Here is a 17,679-nt window from a genome sequence, read left to right as displayed (position 1 = left end):
TCAACCCTAATTTTCTCACAGATAAAATTGATATAACAAAAATACCATCTACTTGATGTGTGTGTTGAAATGACTCATGCAGATAATTAATTTCACGCATCTGCCAAAGTGCCTAGAATAGATTGTGTCTAATATTAGTTATTAATTGCTACAAATGATATGCTAAAGACAAGGTGATTCTTTTATGTTCAGAATTATTTTATATATTGATGATTGCTTGTAGATTTTTTAAAGCTACTGTACACTCTATCTGTACAATATACCAGTGCAGGGTATTAGAACTGAAAATAATTCTTTGGTATGATCTAAACCTAGTCAGACATTGATTGAGAATGAATTCTCCCTAGCAAAAGCGTTCTGAATATCCAAACAGCAGAAATATTTGGAAATTATTAGAACTCTCAGATTCTAGATTTCACATACTCTGTTGTTATATCAAGTATACTCTTCTTTATTCAACAGCATAAAGAAAAATGCAACTTTGACTTTATTTGCTACTCCATCCTTATTTTGGAGGTGGTAATAATAGATCACCAACACACATATATAAAAATAGATGTAATATTTCACATATTCTCATTTTAAAGCTGACTATATTCTATCTTTATTTTGGTGATGGTAATAACATATCCATAACAAACACACATAAAATAGGAGAAAGCACAATGATATAATATTTCACATATTTTCATTTTAAAACTTGACTAAGACATTCTAAGACATCCCTATTGTTTCTTTTTTACAACATAAAGTGAAAGGAAAGTTGTAAATGTTTTACTGCAAGACATGGAGTTTCTTCTGGTATTTTCACATTTTGTTATTCTAATACTTAAACCCTGTATCCGACTGAACATTATTTCACTTTGAGGATCCACCAAAACTCTTACTACACTTAATCCCTGTGACATATGATGTTTGAGCATCTTTCCATATATTTATTTGACATTCATTTGTCTTTTGTGAACTGTCAAATCATTTGCCCATTTTTAAAAATTGGGTTGTTTGTGGCAATAAACAACTGTGTGGCTCAGTGGTTGAGTATCTGCCTTTGGCTCAGGTTGTGATCCCAGAGTCCTGGGATCAAGTCCCTCCCCGCAGGGAGCCTGCTTCTCCGCCTGCCTGTGTCTCTGCCTCTCTTTGCTTGTCTCTCAGGAATAAATAAATAAATAAAATCCTTAAAAAAAAAAAGAAAAGGCAATTTATATAAAAAAAAAATTTGGATTGTTTGTTTTCTTATTACTGGCGATAGAAAGTTATTTATACCTTTTGGATGCAAATCTTTGTTTAGGTGTGTGATTTGCAATGATTTTCTCCTGGACTGTGGCTTGTCTTTTTATTCTCTTAATGTCTTTTGCAGAATAGAAGTCTTTGATCTTGGTGATGTCCAATTTTAATATATATTCCATATCCTTGCTGTCTGTTACCTTTTGTATCAATTACCGAGAAAGAAGTGTTAAAGTCACCAACTGTCATTGTGGATATTTCTGTTTTTCTTTTCAGTTAGAGCAGGTTTTGCTTTATATATTTTGAAGTTCCATTTTTAGATAAAGACACATTTTAAATTGTGTATCATTCATGGGTTGACCTTTTTTTTTAATCATTTTTAACTTTCCTTGTTCTGAAGTCATTGTTATTTGATATCAACACAAATAGCCTCACTTCCTTTTGTTTAGCGTTTGTATGATGTATCATTTTCTATCTTTTTACTTTTCATCTATCATTAAAGAAAATCAGGACTGGATGATAGTTTAAGTGGTAAGAGCAGATTTTATTCAGGAACTATTGCAATAGGGGAAAAGATACCTAGTCCAGAACTAGGCTCAATTATGAACACACCATGGACAAATGGAGATTTATAGCCAAGAAGAACATTGGAAGTCAGTGGGTAGAAAATTGCTAAGAAGGGACACCTGGGTGGCTCAGCAGTTGAGCGTCTGCCTTTGGCCCAGGGTGTGATACTGAAGACCTGGGATCAAGTCCCACATCGGGTTCCCTGAGTGGAGCCTGCTTTTCCCTCTGCCTGTGTCTCTGCCTGTGTTTCTCCCTGTGCTTCTCATGAATAAATAAATAAAATCCTTTTAAAAAATTGCTAAGAAGAAACATCAGTGGTAAGGACGATTCTGGCTAAACAGACTCAGTAGATCATTGCTGCAGGCAGGCCAGGGTGATGAGATATCACATGGGGGAAGGTGGAAGACAAGGAGTTTGATTAGACATTGGGGTGATCAGATGTTCAGGGTGAAGTCCAATTTCATTTTCTTTAATGAAGTTGATCAGTTTTCCCAGAACCATTTATTGAAGAGACTATTCTTTCCTTGTATATTTTCAGCTTCTGTATCAAGTATTAGTTGGTCATAGATTTGAGGGTTCATTTCTGGGCTCAAGATCCTGTTCTATTGGTCTTTGTGTCTATTTTTATTCTAGTACCATACTGTTTTCATTACAATAGCTTTGTAGTATAGAACACTTCACGAATTTGCATGTGTCCTTGTGCAAGGACCATGCTAATCTTCTCTGTATCATTCCAGTTTAATTCTATGTGCCGCCAAAGCCAGCACACGCTAGGTTTGTGGTATAGGTTAAAAATCAGGAAGTGTGATGCCTCCAACTTTGTTCTTTCTCAGGATTGCTTTGGCTATTCAGGGTCTTTGGTGATTCTATACAAATTTTAGGATTATTTTTTTCTAGTTCTATGAGAAATGACACAGTCTTTTTGATAGGGGTTGCACTGAATGTATAAATGGGTTTGGGTAAAATGGACATTTAAAAAATATTAATTCTTTCTATCCATGAGTATTGGATATCTTTCCATTTGTTTGTGTCACCTTCGATTTTTTTCATCAAAGTCTTATAGTTTTCAGTGTACAGATGTCTCACCTCCTTGGTTATATTTAGCCTTAAGTATTGTATTGTCTTTAATGCTATTGTGAATGAGATGATTTTCTTTATTCTTTTTAAGAGTATTCTGTTGTTTTTGTATAAAAGTGCAACTGATTTCAGCACATTGGTTTTCTATTCTGCAACTTTACTGAATTTGTTTATTAGACCTAATATATTTTGGGTGGAATCTTTAGGATTTTTATTTATAAAATAATATCATCTGGAGGGTATTATGCTGAGTGAAATAAGTCAATTGGAGAAGGACAAACATTATATTGTCTCATTCATTTGGGGAATATAAAAAATAGTGAAAGGGAATAAAGGGGAAAGAAGAAAAAAATGAGTGGGAAATATCAGAAAGGGAGACAGAACATGAAAGACTCCTAACTCTGGGAAACGAACTAGGGGTGGTGGAAGGGGAGGTGGGCGGGGTGTGGGGGTGACTGGGTGATGGGCACTGAGGTGGGCACTTGACGGGATGAGCACAGAGTGTTATTCTATATGTTGGCAAATTGAACACCAATAAAAAATAAATTTATAAAAAAATCATATCATCTGCAAAAAACAATTTAACTTCTTTTTTGCATTAGATACAGTTTATTTCTGTTTCTTGCCTAATTTCCCTGGGTAGGACTTCAAGGACTATGTTGAATAAGAGTGATGTGAGGGGGCACCCTTTTATTCTTCCTTATCTTAGAGGAAAAGCTTTCTACATTTCACCACTGAGTATGATGTTAGCTGTGGGCTTATCAACTATGGCCATTGTTATGCTGAGGTATATTCCTTCCATACCCATTTTGTTGAGGGTTTTTATCCTAAGAGGATATTGTATTTTGTCAAATGCTTTTTTCTGCTTCTATTGAGATGTTCACATGATTATCTTTCATTTTTAAAAAAATTATTTAAGTTCATTTAACCAACATATAATGTTTTCAGAGGTAGAAGTCAGTGAGTCATCAGTCAAATGTAATACTCAGTACTCATTACATCACGTGCCCTCCTAAATGTCCATCACTCAGTTACACCATCCCCTACCCCATCCCTCCAACAAACCTCAGTTTGTTTTATAAGATTAGGAGTCCCTTATTATTTGTCTTCCTCTCTGATTTCATCTTGTTTTACTTTTTCCTCTCTTCCCCATGATCCTCTATTTTGTTTCTTAGATTCCACATGAGTGAGATTATATGATAATTGTCTCTTTCTGATTGACTTATTTTGCTTACCATAACATCCTCTAGTCCATTCATGTCATTGCAAATGGTAAGATTTCTTTTTTTTTTTTTTTTGATGGCTGAGTAGTAGTCCATTGTATATATACACCACATTTTCTTTATCCATTCACCTGACAATAAACATCTGGGCTCTTTCCATGTTGTGGACGTTGCTACTATAAACACTGGGGTGCGGGTCCCTTTGGATCACTACATTTGTATCTTTGGGGTAAATATGCAGTAGTGCAGTTGCTAGGCTGTATGGTAGCTTTATTTATTTTATTTTATTTTTTATTTATTTATTTACTTATTTTTTTAAAATTTTTTTTTTTACGTTTTTATTTATTTATGATAGTCACAGAGAGAGAGAGAGAGAGAGAAAGAGAGAGAGAGAGAGGCAGAGACACAGGCAGAGGGAGAAGCAGGCTCCACGTACCGGGAGCCTGACGTGGGATTCGATCCCGGATCTCCAGGATCGCGCCCTGGGCCAAAGGCAGGCACCAAACCGCTGCGCCATCCAGGGATCCCTATTTATTTTATTTTTAAAAAAGATTTTATTTATTTATTCTTGAGAGAGAGAGAAAGAGAGAGAGGCAGAGACACAGGCAGAGGGAGAAGCAGGCTTCACACTGGGAGCCTGATGTGGGACTGGATCCCAGGTCTCTAGGATCAGGCTCTGGGCTGAAGGTGGTGCTAAGCCACTAAGCCACCCGGGCTGCCCCTGGTAGCTTTATTTTTAACTTTATCAGGAACCTCCATACTGTTTTCCAGAATGGCTACACCACCTTGCATTCCAATCAGCAGTGTAAGCATGTTCCCCTTTCTGTGCATCCTCACCAATATCTGTCATTTCCTGACTTGTTAATTTTAGCAATTCTAACTAATATGAGGTGATATCTCATTGTGGTTTTGATTTGCATTTTCCTGATGTTGAGTATTTTTTTTCATGTGTCTGTTGGCCATGTGTAGGTTTTCTTTGGAGAAATGTCTGTTCATGTCTTCTGCCCATTTCTTGATTAGATTATTTGTTCTTTGAGTGTTGAGTTTGATAAGTTCTTTGTAGATTTTGGACATTAGCCCTTTATCTGATGTGTCATTTGCAAATATCTTCTTCCATTCTATAGGTTGCCTTTTGGCTTTGTTAACTGTTTCCTTTGCTGTGCAGAAGCTTTTCATCTTGATGAAGTCCCAATAGTTCATTATTGCTTTTGTTTCCCTTGCCTTTGGGATGCAGCGAAGGCAGTCCTCAGAGGGAAGTATATAGTATTACAAGCCTTTCTCAAAAAAACAAGAAAGATCTCATATACTCAACCTAATCTTTCACCTATGGGAGCTGGAGAAGGAAAGCAAATAAAACTTAAACCCACCAGGAGAAGAGAAATAATAAAGATTAGAGGAGAAATCAATGAAATAGAAACCAAAAGAACAGTAGAACATATCAACAAAACTAAGAGCTGGTTCTTTGAAGAATTAATAAGATTGATAAATCCCTGGCGAGACTTATCAAAAATAAAAGAGAATGGACCCCCCCACCAAAAAAAAAAAAAAATCATGAATGAAAGAGGAGAGATTACAATCAACATTAAAGAAATACAAATAATTATAAGAACGTATTATGAGCAACTATACCCAATAAGATAGGCAATCTGGAATAAATGGATGCATTCCTAGAGATGTATAAACTACTAAAACAGGAAGAAAGAGAATATAAGAACAGACCCATTACCAGCAAGAAAATTGAAGTAGTAATCAAAAACCTCCCAACAAACAAGACTCCAGGGCCAGGTGACTTCCCAGGGGAATTCTCCCAAACATTTAAAGAAGAATTAATACCTACTTTTCTGAAGTTGTTTCAAAAAATAGAAATGAAAGGAAAACTTCCAAACTCTTTCTATGAGGCCAGCATTACCTTGATCCCAAAACCAGAGAAAGACTCCACCAGAAAGGAGAATTATAGACCAATTTCCCTGATGAACATGGATGCAAAAATTCTCATCAGGATACTAGTCAATAGGATTCAACAGTACATTAAAACGATTATTCACCATGACCAAGTGGGATTTATTCCTGGGCTGCAAAGGTGGTTCAACATCCACAAATCAATCAATGTGATATGCTACATTAATAAAAAAGAAAAAGGACAAGAGCCATATGATCCTCTCAATAGATGCAGAAAAAGCATTCGACAAAGTACAGCATCCTTTCTTGGTTGAAGCTCTTCACAGTGTAGGGATAGAAAGAACATGCATCAATATAAAAAAAGCCATATATGAAAAGCCCATGGAGAATATAAATCTCAATGGAGAAAAACTGAGAGCTTTTCTCCAAAGTTCAGGAACACAGCAGGGACATCCACTGTCACCACTGCTGTTCAACATAGTACTAGAAGTCCTAGCCTCAGCCATCAGACAATAACAACAACAAAAATAAAAGGCATCCAAATTGGCAAAGAAGAAATCAGATTCTCACTCTTTGCAGATGACATGATACTCTATATGGATAACCCAAGAGACTCCACCCTAAAATTGCTAGAACTCATACAGAAATTCAGCAAAGTGGAAGGATAGAAAATCAATGCACAGAAATCAGTTGCATTTCTATACACTAACAATGAGACAGAAGAAAGAGAAATTAAGGAGTCAATCTCTAACAATTGCATCCAAACAATAAGATATCTAGGAATAAACCTAACCAAAGTGGCAAAAGATCTGTATTTGGAAAACTATAGAACACTTATTAAAGAAATTGAAGAAGACACAAAAGAAATGGATTATCTTTCATTTATTAATGAGGTGTATGATATTTATTGATTTGTGTATATTGAACCATCCTTGCATCCCAGGGATAAATCCCTCTTTGTGTATGATCCTTTTAACGTGCTGTTGAATGCTTTTTGCTTGTATTTTGTTGAGTTTTTGCTTCTATCTCTTCATCAGGGATATTGGTTTGTTTTTCTTTCTTGCAGTGTCCTTATATGGCTTTGGTATCACAGTAATGCTGGCCTCATAAAATGAATTTGGGAATGTTTATTCCTCTTTAATTTTTGGAAGAGTTTGAGAAGGATTGGCACTAATTATTCTTTAAATATTTGGGTGAATGTAACAGTGAAATCATCTGGTCCTGGGTTTTCTTCTTTTGTGTGGTTTTGGATTAATGATTCAAACTCCTTATTCACTATTGATCTATTCATATTTTCTATTTCTTCATGATTTAGTCTTGCCTATTTGTTCTAGCTTATCCAAACGTTGGAGCACAACTGTTTATATTAGTCTGTTATGACTCTTTGAATATTTATGGTATCAGTTGTAATATCTTCTCTTTCACTTTTTCTTTTAATTATGAATCTTATTTTTTTCTTAGTCTAGCTAAAGACTGGTCTATTTTATCTTTTGAAAAGCTAGCTCTTAGTTTTGTTACTCTTTTCTATTGTCTTTCTCGTGTCTATTTCATTAATTTCTGTTCTGATCTTTGTTATTCCCCTCATTCTGTTAACTTTGGGCTTAATTTGTTCTTTTTCTAATTTTTTCAGGTATAAAATTAGATTGTTCATTTGAGACCTTTCTGTTTCCTTAATAAATGCTTTTATCTATATAAATATCCCTTTCAGAACTGCTTTTGGAGCATCTCATGGTTTTGATGTGTAGTGTTCCCATTTTTATTTGTTTTGAACTATTTCTTGATTCCCTTTTGATTTCTTCTTTGATTCCTTGGTTGCTCAGCAGGTGTGCTGTTTAGTTTCCACATATTTGGTTAGACAAGTCAGAAGTGGAAGTAATGACTATAATTCAGTAATCTAATGCTCAAATAATTATACAAACTACTCAGGGAGTACAAAAGAATGAGGAAGAGGAAGAGAGGAAGAAGGGGTGATTACAAAAGTGGTGGTATTTGAGTTTGTGATAGTGAATAGAGGGAAAGAGGGACATTGTAGGCAGATATTCCTGTAGAGTCAGAGCCATTCTCTTTCATTATTGCTTTTGATGTAAATTATTACTTATTTATGGAATCAATTATCCTTTTACATGATATGAAAAAGTAACTATTATGGGGCTATGTAATATAGGAAAATGACATATATGTGTCAAAGCCTTGTATGCTAATATTTAAAATATTCATCCTTAGTTTTCTAAAGACAACATAGTTGTTTTAGGTGGCAAGGATATTCTCTGGTGGAAGTGTCAGTTAAGAATATCATTTTAACCTCCTCACAAGCAGTTTATAATGTAAGTTGCTTGACTATTTCCTAGTTTTACACCAGCAAATATAAATATGCTAATTATATAAATAAATATAATAAATAAATTATACATAATTGTGTTTCACAGATGTTTCTATTCTAGGATATGTGAATTTGTGACTTTTTAGAAAAAGATGCATGTTTTAAACTCTTCTGAAGCTCCAGATGAACCAGATTTATAAAGGTACTATTTTTGGAGTCTGTGATTTTCAAAATCTCCTTTTACTAAACTGAAGTTTGTTAGTCACCTGTCTTGTTAAAACTTCTTATAACTGAAAAAAATAATTATCAAGGGCTTCTTTCTGTATTAGATTTATAAAATGATTATAATCTTAAATGCTAGAGGCTGAGCTTAGGTAAGAAATTACTAACAACCTAATCTAATTCAAGAAGGAATTTAAAAAAAAATCATAGATCCTTTTAAAAATAATCCCATGATGGTACAATGAAGATCTCCACAATTCAACCATGAACTACCTGTCTCATCCCTTTCTAAGGCAAGTTTTTCAGATAATCCAGCTGTTCCCTCTACAGTCACAAAAATGTCAGCTGAATTGTAAAGATGAGAGGAAGCCTATGAGAAACATTTGTTGAAACCTTCACTGTGTGTGATCTTGCATCGCAAGCAAAAGCATCTTTTATATTTTCTGGGTTCTCAGACTTCTGTCTGTATTCTTCATGTCATGCTATGCTAGGATTTTAATCCCTCAAAGAAAAATTTTCCTATTTAACGTCATGGGAACATTATTGTATTATTCAAGGTAATGTTAGCTACTATAATACTGGAACTGCAAATTATCGGTAATTTAAAGCAAGAGAAGCACACTTCATGTGGATGCAAAATCCAAATGGGTATTCACAATGGCAGGAAACTCCCTCCAGTCACTGCTTCCAGGATCCAGGCTTCCTTCATCTTGTAGCTCTGCCAAGTTCAACAGGTGGCTTTGTGGACTACCATGCTGATCTACATTATGAGAAGGACAATGGGCAAGGAGAATTACAAGGGAGGAGTTTTTAAAGGACTAGTTCTGGAAGCAATGCACATCAGTTTCTCCAGTATTCAGTTGGCTGGGACTCTGCAATATTGTCTCAGTAATAAGCTGTGTCCTCAGGAGAAAAAGTGGAAATGGATTTGGTGAGCAGTTTGCCAGAGTCCTCCATAGCTTCCTTCTATGTTCTTTCCTTTGCCAGTAGTCTTAAATATTTCTGCTCTTGTCCAATCTGAAATATCTGGAAAATCTCCATGTTCCCATGCATTCTTTAGCTTGCTTTCTTAAGCGTCTTTTTATATGTCCTTCAGTTTCATTGAGAGTAATGAATTGAAACAACTGGAACTGCAAAGGATTGGTTTCTCATTGAGAATCATTTCCCTTCTCAACATTCACAAATATTTTGAGTAAGACTCAGGATAAATGAAAGATTTACTCAGTCACTCACTCATTCACTGACTCAGTAAATCTTTTTTGATTATCAATCATAATCTTTTTTATTATAATCTGCATCATGAAGTCTGAGACACCTGAGATACATCCGTAAATAAGAGAGATAAAGACCCCTTCCACATGGAGCTTCCACTTAACTGGAGGAGATGAAAAAAAAGAAAAGAAACACAGGCCTAATGGATGAGATATTTATAATACAGATAAGTAAATAATAAGTGAAATGGAAAAGGAGTGAGGGAAGAGTAGAGCAGAGTATGAGAGTGTCAAGAAGGTGCTGTTGGAGGGAGGATGGTTCCACTCTTCCTTAGGGTGGTAAACCTTACTGAGTATGTGATGTTTGAGCAGCAACCTAAAGGACAGGCTTCCTAGGAAGAGGGTTCCAAGCAGACAGAACACTGCAAGCCAAGATCTTAAGATATGAGCATGTGTGGCATGTTGGAGAAACAACCAGAGATACAGTGTGGCTGGGGTGAGGAAACAGAGGTAGTTTCAAGAGAAGAAGTTGAAGAGTCAATGGTGCAGGGTTGAAAGCGTGCACATTTTACAAGAGGTTGAAAAGCATACATGTAAACTGATTTTTTTAAAAGTGTACGTTTTGTGTTAAAGGAACATTATAATTGTACTACAGAAATGATTTGAATGAAATTGGGTAATATTTTTAATGGTATCATGCATATATTCAGTGTATGTTGTGAGTAACAAATATTTTAGTGCATTTTTCAGTTACTTCTTTTGATAAATGCATGACATTTTCAGGGAAAATGACTAGTGTTTACAATCTCCTTAAATGTTCTCTTCAGAGTTGATGAACAGAGCTTGAGATTGAGGGCTGCAAGTTTGGTCCTAATTCTCATGTCCTAACTGAGATTTCTGTGGCCCCTTGTGCTTGTACCTCAGGGGGTCTCTGCAATCCTGACCCTCCCTCAGTGGTAGACATGCTCAGTCTAGAACTCAGTATCACTCTAAGTGTCAGTATACTTGAAACTGATATTACGCTGTATGTTAATTAATGGGAATTAAAATAAGAACTTAAAAACTAAAAAAGATTCTGTCTATAGATTTTCCTGATGAGGACACTGAATCTAGGAGATTATCCATATACATGTGCATGACTTCAAAGATATTGTCCTCAGAGATTCTCCTCTTGACTCAGATGTGTTTCTATGCTGTCCCTTCAGCCATCAATCCCCCTTGTTCCTAAATGGAGAGAGGGGGAGAGGGAGGGGAGTGGGAGAAGATTCAAAGTAAACCATCTTTTACTTTTTTCATCTCCTCTCTGCTCGCAGCAGTGGCAACTGTGAATACAGATGTTTCCGGAGTCTTCAAGAGTTCTTTTCAGACCGGTAAAAAATGAGATAAACACAGAATAGTTTGAACCAGAGAATTCCCAAGTTAGATACTCCTCTAGAAAGGACAAGTTTGGCTTCGTATGTAGATCCAAAATAAAATTCCTTAATAGATGTATTTTAAACCTTAGAATATTTTCCATATGAACAAATAAATTTTTGATACTTATCCATGAGAGACACTTGAACTGAGATTTGGTCATAAAACTTACTATATAAAGAAAAACTATTACTTTGGGGGTAATTGTGGGTATAAAGGTCAAGGAAATTATATATATATATATTTTGTTGTTGTTGTTGTTATCTGCATTTCCTTTCTTCATGAATCAGGTAACTAAGCACTTGGTAGTTTGAATGTAGAAACAGATTCCTACTCATGGTATCTCCAATATTTCTTTGTCTTGGACACAGGAAACTGTTTTGTGAATTTAAACTTCCAGTGAATAAGCTATTGAGATTCCAGCCTATTTCATTTTGGATGTGCTTTTTTTGCTATAAAGCGCTGTTGTTGTTGTTTTTCTTACATATAGTATACATAATTTTCATGTGTTTATATTTTTTAAGTCTATTTATTTATTTAAGCGATCTCCACACCCAACATGGGGCTTGAACTCATGACCCTGAGTTCACATGCTTTTCTGACCGAGCCAGCTAGGTGTCCCTAAAAATTTCCTGTGTTTAATTCAGTCCTCTTTTTTGGCAGAGGTACATTCTTTTGCATGTGCTGATTAACAAAATAAGTTTCCATAAAGTATTACACTCCAATCTATCCTCATTTGTTTTTATTAAGATGGTGTGTGGTTTTCCATTCTTCTGCATTTTTTCTTTATGACTATATCCCTTTTCATAATTACTTAACTCCATTATCATTGTTGAAAGATTTGTACCCATTCAGGTAAGATATATTTTCAAGGTTTTTTTTCCATTGAATGTAGTAATATTTCACATTAGTCAAATTACCTCCAATTACTTCACATTACCTTCAATATTTAGGGGCAAGGAGGTTGGCAAAGCAATCCTAAAGACAATACATCATTCCAAAAATTGAAAATTAATCCCATTTGTCTTTTATGACAGGACAGTTGTGGAAAAAAATATAAAAAGAGTGAAGAGTATTTTGAAATGACTGCATTAGAACTGGCCATCATTACTAAAGTTGTAGATATGAGTGATGCATGGACTCCTGTTCAGTGCACCTGGCATCATCCTCCTAAAAAGTAGGATTTTCAGTGGACTTCTGACAACTAAAAAAACCATGCCATATGAGAAAGGTGAGAAGAGCTTTAATTTTAGAGCTTTAATTCTTAGGTAATTTGATTTTGTCTTTGGTAGAGAGTTGAGTAAAGAACTAATAGTGGAGTTGGTTCTCAAGAAGTAATATTGTGACATGTTAGAGTGATAACTAATAATTTATATATTATTTTCTTCCCTTGGCTATAGTTTGACTGTCTTGGATGCTGGTATATTAAGTGTACCTTACAAATAAGATAAATTTTTGATCAGCATGGTTATTTGGATGACACTTTCACTTTATCCTCAGTGTTAATGAACTCATGGCCACTTTAATTTACATTAATTTGTATATATATATATAGTGTATACATACAAATGTGTATATATATACACACATGGATACACACGTGTGTTCATACATTACGGTTAATTTACATGTATATAGAATATAGGCAATCACAAAATTTAATGTTAAGGTTTTTTACACTACTCAAATCTATTTAAATGATGCAGTTCCTTTTACTTATTTATTTTAAACTGTCAATGAAATTTTATGGGGAAGGAAAGTTTTTTTCAACAAATGTTGCTGGAACAACTGGATAGCCCATATTGCAAAAATACACTTTGATCTTCTATTTCAGGTCATACACACGCACACACACACACACACACAGATGACCAGTAAAATATAGATCTAAATACAAAAGCTAAAATCATAAGGCCTCTTAAAAAATATGAATATATTTGTGAACTTGTGTTCAGGATTTTTTTTTTTAATTTTAGCTAGTTAACATATAGTGTGGTATTAGTTTCAGGAGTAGAATTCAGTGATTCAGCACTTACATACAACACCTAATGCTCATCACAAGTGTCCTCCTTAATACCTGTCACCCATCTAGCCCAGCCCCTCTTACCTCCCCTCTATCAACCCTCAGGTTGTTCTCTACAGTTAAAGAGTCTTTTATGGTTTCTTTCCCTCTCTCCTTTTTTTTCTTTTCTTCCTTTCCATATGTTCATCTGTTTTCTAAATTCCATATATGAATAAGATCATATTTGTATTTGTCTTTCTATGACTGATTTATTTCACTTAGCATAAAATACACTTTAGCTCCATCCATGTCATTGCAAATGGCACCATTTCATTCTTTTTGGTGGCTGAGTCATATATATGTCATATATATATATATATCACTCTTCTTTATCCATTCATCAGTCAATGGACATTTGGGTTCTCTCCGTAGTTTCAAGTTTTGTTACTGTTGATAATGCTGCTACAAACATAGGGATGCATGTACCCCTTTGAATCTGTATTTTTGTATCCTTTGGGTAAATACTTAGTAGCGCAATTACTGAATAGTTCTATTTTTAGATACAGTTCCTTTTAAATGGTTTTAAGGAGGTAATATTAAAAAGGAGCTAGTGGCTTATTACTTGGGAAATTGGTCCAAACTGTTCTGTACTAACTGAAACACTAGAAAAATACATGTTCTATGCTGGAAGACAGAAATGAGCAGAATGTTCATCTCCCAAAAAAGAATGAATAGTGTTAGGGGGGGAAGCTTACATTCATAGGCGTGAAGCAGCAAAAGCGAAGGTAAATTGTGCCAAAGAAACAGTCCAGGGAGAAGCAGGGTCACTGTGAAAGATACTAAAGTATGTATGATAATCAACAGCTGTCAGAATAGTGAGCATGTATGCATTTCTGCTCTGAGATAAACTTCAACAAGAAGTTGCCACAGTGAGTCCTCTTCCTGGATTCTTTTATAAATTTTTATTTTGAAATTATAGATTTACAGGAAGATGCAAGAATTGCAGAGGTGGTATATTTTCTCCCAATGGGAATACTTTAAAGAACTGGCACACAGTGTAAGAACCAGGGGTGGATATTGTCACAACGCGTGTGTAGCTCTGTTCCACTGAACCAATTTGTGTAACCACCACCTAAGTGAAGACACACAACTATTCCATCACAAAGACCTCCCTTGTATGACCCTGTCAGACACACTTAACCCCTTCCTGCTCTCACCACAAGCCCTAACCCCTGGCAACTACTAATTGATTTCTCCATACAGATAATTTTGTCATTCTGCGAATATTATATAAATTGAAATATACAACATGCAATATTTTATGATTGGCTTTTATTTTTCACTCAGCATAGTGCCCTTGAGATCCAACCAAGTTGTTGCACATATCAATCCTCCATTCCTTTTACTGCCAAGTAGTTTTCCATGGTACAGATGTACCACAGTGTACGTAATCATTCACCTGTCATAAAGTATTTTTGATGATTCTGTTTTGACTATTACAGATTAAAGTTCCTGTGAACACTTGTGTAGAGGTTTTATGTGGGCATAAATTTTTATTTGTCTGGAATATATGGCAAGTACTGTGACTGGTGCATAATATGTTCTTCATGTTTAGTGTTTTAAGGAAGTGTCATTTTATTCCTAAATGGCTGTACCAGTTTGAGTAAAGTATGGGAGAAGTCTTACCTCCCTTTACAACCTTCTACTTTCTCCCATTCATAATATAAATGTCTTCAATATTCCTTACATGTTACTGAGAATGAGAACCACATCAGAAAGTGTTAGAATTTTTGTATCAATGATGAAACATAAGTTGGAAACTCAACAAAAAGAAACACCTTTTGTGTTTACCCACATTTTACTCTATTGTCTTTTTTAAAATTCCTGATGCCCTGAGATTCCCTCTCTTATCATTTACTTTTTGTTTTAAAGAAATTCTGTAGCTATTTTTTAAAATTTATTTTTATTATTTATTAGCTTTTATTTTATTTTATTTTTTTAAAGATTTTATCCATTTATTCATGAGAGACACACAGAGAGAGACAGAGACACAGGCAGAGGGAGAAGCAGGTTCCCTGTGGGGAGCCATATGCGGGTCTTGATCTTGGGACCCCAGGATCACTCCTGGAGTGCAAGGCAGATGTTCAACCACTGAGCCACCCAGACCTCCCCCTCATTCCTAAGGATATCTTAGCTCTATGTAGAATCTGGCTTGGTTGGGTTTCTTTATTCAGCACTTGAAAAATGTCATGCCTAATTACCAGGGAAATACGAATCAAAACCATGATGAGATATAACCTCACACCAGTCAGAATAGCTAAAATTAAAAAGATAGGAAATAACAAATGCTAGTGAAGATGTGGAGAAAAAGGTATCCTTGTGCACTGTTTTGAGGAATATAAATTGGTGCAGCCGCTGTGGAAAGCAGTATGAGCTTCCTTGAGACATTAAAATAGAAATACCATATAATCCAATAATTCCACTAGTGAATATTTGCTCAAAGAAAACAAAAGCAGTAATTTGAAAAGATGTCACATATTCACAGTGGCATTATTTACAGTAGCCAAGATATGGAAGTAGCCCAAGTATCCATTAATATGGATGAGGAAGACGTGCACACACACACACACACACACACACACACACGAACACACAAACACACGAACACATGCACAAATATTATGTAGCCATAAAAAAGAGGTATGACTTGGTGCCATTTGCAATAACATAGATGGACATTGAAGGTGTTACACTAAGTGAAGTAAGTCAGATTGAGAAAGACAAATACTCTATAATTTCCCTCATATGTGGAATTTAAAAGACAAAACAAATGAATAAACAAGCAAAAAAGCAGAATCTGACCTATAAATACAGAGGACAGACTGATGGTTGCTGAATGGAAGAGGGCGATGGATGGGTAAACGGATGAAGGGGAGTGAGAGGATCAGACTTCCAGTTATGGAATGAATAAGTCATGAGAATAAAAGGCACAACATAAGGAACATAGTCAATGATACTGGAATGGCGTCTGCTGACAGATATGGTGAGCATAGCATAACATAGAGTACTTGAGTCACTGTTGTACACCTGTAACTAATGTAACACTGTGTGTCAACCATGCTCAAATTAAAAAATTTGTTAAAAGAGGGAAAAAAAAAAAAGAAAAATATCATGCAACTTCCTTCTTGCCTCTGTGGTCAGATGGAGGAAATTCACCTGATGAGAAATCTGCTATTGTTTTCATTGTTTTTATCCTTTGCATATAGGTTTTCTTGTGGGTGGAGACAAGAGCAAGAAGAAGTTATCCAGGAGAAAGACAGTAAAGGTCCTGGGAGAGTGAAATGGAGAAAGAGGAAGAGCACATTTCGGGATCCATTTTGCACGGGTACATGGAAGTCAACCTTGTATTTCTGAAGAGTTCATTAGAATTATTAATATGAGAGATGCAAGACAGATTACTAATCCACTGACTTCTGTCTCCATTGGTCAAGGGCTGCCCCACAGCTCCTAATTCTCCCCACCTTTCCTAATTATACATGCAAGATGCCCTAGGGCAAAAAAAGCAGGAGATTCTTAGTGGGACCAAGGTAAAGTCACAGCAGCTGTTTGCTGCAGTAATGACTCCAGTAAGGTATAGACTTAGAAGACGTGGCTGGCCATGGGATACCCCAGCCTGGATTCACACAGGGAAGCGATGGCTTCCAATTCCTTCATGCTAACTTGGCCACTGAGAATTTTTCCAAGGATTGTAATGTGGCGACAATCATTCCTCAGATCTTGGACAGTACTGCTGCCTTACGCTTTCAGGGAGCTTTTACCTGCAGGTCATGACCTGCCAGAGGGTGTCTCAGTTCAGGCCCCCTTGGATCCTGTTACCCCACCCCCCTCTGTCATTCTCTGAGGATTCACCCCCTTTTGGGGTCAGGCCTCTTCCACATTCTTCACAAGGCGAAGACCTCATCCCATCCCCTTCTTGCACAATTCCAGCTTCCTTCTTGCATGGATTCTTTTTGGTGGAAGACTAGAAAATCATTTTTTGTGTTCTTCCCAGTTTCGTCGTATTGCAGTGACACCAAATGCTAAATTAATAACTCAATACTTTTGAAGGTTTGTTCAGGATTAATTGTTCCCTGGGAATATTGAGATTTGAACTTGTTTTCAACCATGGGGAGAGAATACTTTTCTTTTGAAAATGGTCAGTTCATGCTGTAGGGATTTATACTCGTGATTACTCATTTGGCGAGGATCTGGTCCTACCACATCAAGCAAGGTCCAAATAAATCTATTGGCAAGTGATTTTCTCTTGAGGCCATTTTCAGGTTTGGAAAAGTGGTCAGAACTTATAATGGATGAAATTATTAGGTCATAGGGAGAGTGAACATTGAAATGTGTCATTTTTAGAGGTAACTAGGAAGTGCATCCATGCCTGAGTTCATGTGTCAGCCATCAGAACTTTTTTTTTTTTATTTTTCTATGGATTTCTTTAGCCAAGAGAACATCTAATTCAATTCTCCTTTCATT

General features: G+C 35.7%; 1 long non-coding RNA gene and 1 other non-coding gene across 2 annotated transcripts in view; one reads left to right on the top strand and one right to left on the bottom strand.

Annotated features, from left to right (window-relative positions):
• LOC140605456 (uncharacterized) overlaps positions 1–16,544 on the top strand; it is a 42,031-nt gene extending 25,487 nt beyond the window's left edge. Inside the window, exons 3-4 of the long non-coding RNA XR_012008105.1 lie at positions 12,194–12,387; positions 16,425–16,544. This is a non-coding gene — a long non-coding RNA (uncharacterized lncRNA). The remainder of the gene's footprint in view (positions 1–12,193; positions 12,388–16,424) is intronic.
• On the bottom strand, positions 2,453–2,558 carry LOC140605565 (U6 spliceosomal RNA). The gene has a single exon (XR_012008205.1). It is a non-coding gene; the product is annotated as a U6 spliceosomal RNA (small nuclear RNA).
• Positions 16,545–17,679: the final 1,135 nt, after the last annotated feature.

This window comes from Canis lupus, chromosome 15 (genome assembly GCF_048164855.1).
Source record: "Canis lupus baileyi chromosome 15, mCanLup2.hap1, whole genome shotgun sequence".
NCBI lineage: Eukaryota > Metazoa > Chordata > Mammalia > Carnivora > Canidae > Canis > Canis lupus.
This window is presented reverse-complemented; position numbering and strand designations above follow the sequence as displayed.